This window comes from Lipotes vexillifer, unplaced genomic scaffold, assembly GCF_000442215.2.
Source record: "Lipotes vexillifer unplaced genomic scaffold, Lipotes_vexillifer_v1.1 scaffold756, whole genome shotgun sequence".
Classification (NCBI taxonomy): Eukaryota; Metazoa; Chordata; class Mammalia; order Artiodactyla; family Lipotidae; genus Lipotes; species Lipotes vexillifer.
In genome coordinates this window covers 3068030-3074161 of record NW_006773042.1, presented here as the reverse complement: position 1 = coordinate 3074161, position 6132 = coordinate 3068030, and positions in this window count along the sequence as shown.

The window sequence follows — 6132 nt, the reverse complement described above, 5'->3', positions numbered from 1 at the left end:
TCCATAAATTCTAAAACATATTCTATAGCTAACGCAAAAGTTATAAACATTTAAAATTTTATTGTTTGAGTGAAGAATGTTGGATTGCCAAGTTTTGATTAGAAGTGCAGTCTGTATTATACTTATTGCAAGCTTTAAGTATCATTATCTCCTAGTAGAGTAGTTCCTCAGTAGTGCCAGTCTTTCCATCATACAACTAAATAAGGTAGAGTTATAATGCTGGATACCATTCAGATGGTGACAGGTGGCAGAGAAAGCACACAATGGAATTTTCCATCTGTTCTCTACTCTCTATCCAAGGCTTAAAGGACTGAGTGTGTTTTGTTATATACTCTTCAAACATTTTTCTCCACCTAAAACATCATTTAAAATTTTTTTTATACTTTAGCTTACCAGGAGACATAAATCTTGAAGGTCAAAATCACATGTTCATCTTTCCTCACCTTTTTTGAGAAAGCACACGGGTTTATTCCTTATGAAGAGATGAATTCTGGCTTGGGCTTTTATACTTTAGCTGTAGAAAATATCTCAGCTTCCAACAGCTTTACAAAAAGCAGAATATATGTATCCATGAAGAGTAATACATATAAAGAAGATTGGTATGCTTCATATTCACTGAATTGTTAAAGGCATTAAAGATAGCCTCACTTTGTTATTAGTAATAGTTTTGTAAGTTTAGATTTTGACGATACTCATTATGGAAGCAAGATTATAATACTAATAAAGAATATAACTTATGATAGATAGAGGGCTGCCAGTTTGAAATTTTGCATACAAGGGGAAATACTGTCTATTTTGGATAGAAATTGTGAGTTTTTGAATTAAAATTTTAGTTTTTTTCTATTTAATTTTCCATGGGACGTTTTTTTATATGGCCTCTTCTGTGCCATTATAATACAGTAAAGTTTAAGGACCATAAAAGAGGCAGAAAATACGTTGTTATAAGATTTTTGTAGAGAAAATGCCCTTCTTTCCCTGAGCACTTGGGATATATTCCTGGATGACAAGTAGTAAAGACTGTATTTTAATATGTTTAATTGTAATGACTTTATCTGAGTGAATGAGTTAAATTTGGTAATTCCATTTTTCTTCAACAATCAATAAATTCTCTCTCTCTCTCTCTCTCTCTCTCTCTCTATATATATATATATATATATATATATATATGTATATATATGTGGCACTGTGCTTTGTGCCATATGATGTACAAAGTTAAATATGTCTCTGTCTTTGAGGAGCTTGCAGAGTTTCTAGAATGGAGGCATGAATAAGGAAATAATGCACATAAAGCAGGAAAGATAAATTGGGGTTAAACTGTGTCCCATTGGTTCCCAAACCTGGATACCCAGAATGATCACCTAAGGTAGTTACTAAACTTACAGGTATCATGGTTTTGTCAAAGGCAAGTCTGATTCTAAAAGTCAGGGTTGGATGGGGTTAACTTAAGAGGTGACCCAGAGGATGCTGAACAGAGGTCCACACAAAAGTTTTCAGAGATACTGAATCCTAGGGTGAGAAGTGAAAAAATCTGTCCTTGATTTGGCAAGCAATAGGAAGACATGAAAAGTTTTTGAAAAGATATATATTAACAGAAGAGTGCTTTTAGAAGATTATCCTGGTATGAGGAAAAATATGTTGTAGCACTGAAGATGCAATGGATAAGAGGGATTTATGAAATAAACATTGGACATGTTGAATGCTTAGGGCTTAGCAAGAAGTGGGGTGCATGGGACCAAGGAAAATGGAGTATTTTTGACAACAGTTTCTACTGGAAAAATAGAGGTGTTGGAATTGGCAGTGGAATAATAGACATAGGCTAGTAACCAATAGCCAGTTGGCTACTGGGTTTAGCCTAGGACATAAAATTGGCTTTGCATGTGTTGAGTTTAAGACAGAGGTGTATGTTAGGTACTTGTGATCACACCTCTGACAGTCAAAAATGAGAAAGATTTTTGGATGATACACGTAAGTATTCTAGTTTAAAACTTAGAAACAGATGATATCTGAGAGATACTATAGAAAAACTATTCAAACAAAGGATTTTGACAACTTCTACGTTATGAGTCAGGAGAGAGTGAGTAATCTATGTAGAGAGATATATTTACCTAGTAGGACCAGCTGAGAAATGCATATGGTAGAGGTCAGTCATGGAATTTAGGAAACTGGGTATAACTGGCAATGTGAAATACTGCAGAACAGTTAAGGAAGGTGAGACTTAGGAAAATTCAGTCTTGCTGTGCTGGAAGTCAGTAATTACTAGAGGAAGGACATTTTTCACTTGCAATCCTGGAACAAAACAAATTACAATTTGTTAAGGAATGAGTGACTAGTTAGCAAGTGGAGGCAGAGGTGTAGAAAACATTTATTTTTTGTTTTATTTTGTTGTGGAAGGGAACAGTAGGACAAAAAGTTCATAAAGTGCTAGTGAGAGAAAACATAACTGAAAGAACTAAACCCAAGAAAGCTGGATGTGTGGTTGTGTGTCTGTATGTGTGTGTATGTAGAAAGCTTTTCGGTGGAGTATAGCAGCTGCAGAAAAATCAGTGAGTGAAGAAAGGAAATAAAAATACTAGGAAAGTGTGGCTAAAATACTTTAAACCTTATGGGACTTTACTGACAGTATAACAGTGTCCTGAATGTATGGGGCAAGAAAAGGATTCTTACATAACCCTGATATTTTTGAGCTCTATAACTGACTAAAAGACAATGCTATTATAAGGGTAAGAAGAGAGAAGAGGGATTGCATTGAGGAGAAAGATGATGCGATTGCCTTAGGTGGTGGGGTTTTTAGGTGCCATGAGGGCACCTGTAAGATATGTCCAGCAGACAATTGAATGTATATAGCTCAAGGGAACCAACATGTTCGCAGAGACTCACTGAACAGTGATTTGCAAAGAGGTGAGACTTGAACCTGGGGAATATGATTTAAAAAAATGACAAAGTAGAGAAAAAGAGACAGTGAAAGGAGTTCAGTAGCACCTTGTCATTTTCTGACATCCAAGGGGGAGATAGATGGTTAGGCAAGGAAGAAATTGGGAAGGAACAGGAATAAGGAAAAGAGGAAATCCTGGAGCTATACAAGACAGTTGAGAGAGGAGAGATTTCAAAGAGATGACAGTTTTTTAATTATAATAAATGAAGCCAAGATATTAAGAATAAAGGAAAAAATTTAAACATATATATATATATATATATATATATATATATAATCTCATGGTTTTTAATGGGTGCCTTCATAAGAGCTATTTTAATTAAGTAGGGAAAACAGGAAACAAGACTAAAATAGGTTGAAGGGTGAATGTCAGGCAAATAGCGAATGTGGAAGCCACTGAATATAGACTATTTTTTGAAATTTTGATTGTAGAAAAATACTGGGTAACATATCAAAGGAATGTTTTGAGACATAAAAAATATATGTTGAAATAAAGCTTAGAATATACAGAAAAATCTTTAATAATCCTACCACTGCAATTATATGCTCCATCACTACTAAGTGCTACATTTCCTTGTATCTGTCATGTGCATTTTCACTTTTATTATGGTAGTGTTTTTTAAAAGATAGCATTAAATAGATTTTACAAAGGAAGGTATCTTACAGTGGAGGAATTTATAGTTAATTTTAACATGGAAAGCTTTTCTCAAGTATAGGAAACTTGAGAAGGAAAACTGAGAAGGAGGAATAGAAGATAAAAGTGAGGAAAGGGACAGAGTTCCGAGAAGAGATTTGATGAAAGAGGTTTTCTCTGTTTGTTTTTTGTTTGTTTTTTTTTTGGCGGTACGCTGGCCTCTCACTGTTGTGGCCTCTCCCGTTGCGGAGCACAGGCTCCGGACCCGCAGGCTCAGCGGCCATGGCTCACGGGCACGTGGGATCCTCCCGGACTGGGGCACGAATCCGCGCCCCCTGCACGGGCAGGCGGACTCCCAACCACTGCACCACCAGGGAAGCCCCTGATGAAGGAGTTTTAAGGACAGAAATGGGTTTGCAAACAAGTGGGATTTGTTCTGAAACACAAGGTAAAGAGGAGAAAATGGAGAGGAAGATGTTGGAATTGAGAAATATGAGGAATTTGGCAGCCAGGATACTGGGAATGTCACCCACATAGATCTTAAAATCAACAAGATTATTGGTACCATGGCCTTCCATAAATGTTGTGATTGTTTTATAATAATTGTTTGTGCGTGAAGAACTGCATGAATCCTCCAATCAAACTCTCAGCATTTATTGAATTGGCTTTTCCTGCAATTACTCTGCTACAGAAGAACAGAATCCTAGGTTATTGGATAAGGTGAAGCTTTCAGCAATTCTAGCTTGACTGTTATTGCTTTTCTTATCTATCGTAGACTTTGTGCACAGAGTAACCAAGTTATATACAGGGAATTTTACAATCACATGCCAGATTTTGGTTCCAAAGTATGATTCATTTCTCAAAATATTATTTCAAGTCTTTGTGAGAATCAACAGTATCTCGTTATTCACAGTAGTGGGAATATGAAAATAGCTTTAGTATACCATAAACATATCCAGCATCTCCAAGCTTCCTCCCATCCTCTTTATTTATTATTCTTTTTGTATGCGTATATGATAAGATAACATAAGATCTACCCTCTTAGCAAATGTCTAAGTATTTAATACAGTATTGTTAACCATAGGCTTTATGCAGTACAGCAGATCTCTAGGACTTATCTTTTATAACTGAAACTTTACAACCTTTGACTAATACTCCCCCATTTTCCTCTCCCCCCTACCCACCAGCTCCTAACGAGCACTCTTCTACTCTCTGCTTGGATGAGACTGACCATTTTAGATTCCTCATATAAGTGGTGTCATGTAGTATTTATCCTCCTATGTCTGGCTTATTTCACTTAGCATCATGTCCTCCAGCTTCATCCATGTCAAGTGTCAGAATTTTCTTCCCTTTTAAGGTTGAATAATATTCCATTTAGGTTGCTTCCATATCTTGACTCTTGTAAATAATGCTGCAAAATACTTGGTAGTGCAGATGTCTCTTTGAGATCCTGATTTCAATTCCTCTGGATATATACCCAGAAGTATTGCATATAGACCAATGGTAGAGAATACAGGACCCAGAAATGAACCCATGCGTTAGTGGGTGACTAATCTTCTATAAGGGTGCCAAGAACACACAGTGAATAAAGGATAGTCTCGCCAATAAATGGTATTGGGAAAACTGTATATCCACATGCAAAAGAATGAAATTGGAAAATTTATTTTACACCATACATAAAAATCAATTCAAAATGGATTAAAGGCTTAAATGTGAGACATGAAACTGTACAACTCCTAGAAGAAAACATAGGGAAAAAGCTCCTTGACATTAGTCTTAGCAACGATTTTTTGGATTTGATGCCAAGAGCACAGGTAACAAAAGCAAAAATAGAAAAGTGGGACTGTATCAAGCTAAAAAGCTTCTGCACAGCAAAGGAAACCATCAACAAAATGAAAAGTCAACTTGTGAATGAGAGAAAATAATTGCAAACCAAGTATGTGGTAAAGGGTTAATATCCAAAATATATAAGAAACTCCTACAACTTAACAAAAATAATTTTAAAAACAGGCAAAAACTGAATACACGTTTCTCCAAAGAAGACATGTAAATGACCAACAGGTATATGAAAATGTGCTCAGTGTCCCTAATTATCACTAATTATCAAAGGAATGAAAATCAGGGCTTCCCTGGTGGCGCAGTGGTTGAGAGTCCGCCTGCCGATGAGGGGGACACGGGTTCGTGCCCCAGTCCGGGAGGATCCCACATGCTGCGGAGCGGCTGGCCCTGTGAGCCATGGCCGCTGAGCCTGTGCGTCCGGAGCCTGTGCTCCGCAAAGGGAGAGGCCACAACAGTGAGAGGCCCGCGTACCGCAAAAAAAAAAAAAAAAAAAGGAATGAAAATCAAAACCACAGTGAAATATCACCTCACACCTGTTTTGATGGCTTTTATTAAAAAAAAAAAAAAAATCCAAAAGATAACAAGTGTTGGCAAATGTGGAGAAAAGTGAACCCTTGTACCCTGTTGATGGGGATGTAAATTGATACAGTCAATATGGAAAATACTACGGAGGTTCCTCAAAAAATTAAAAATAGAACTGCTCAGTATGTTTTAAATCTACACCTCA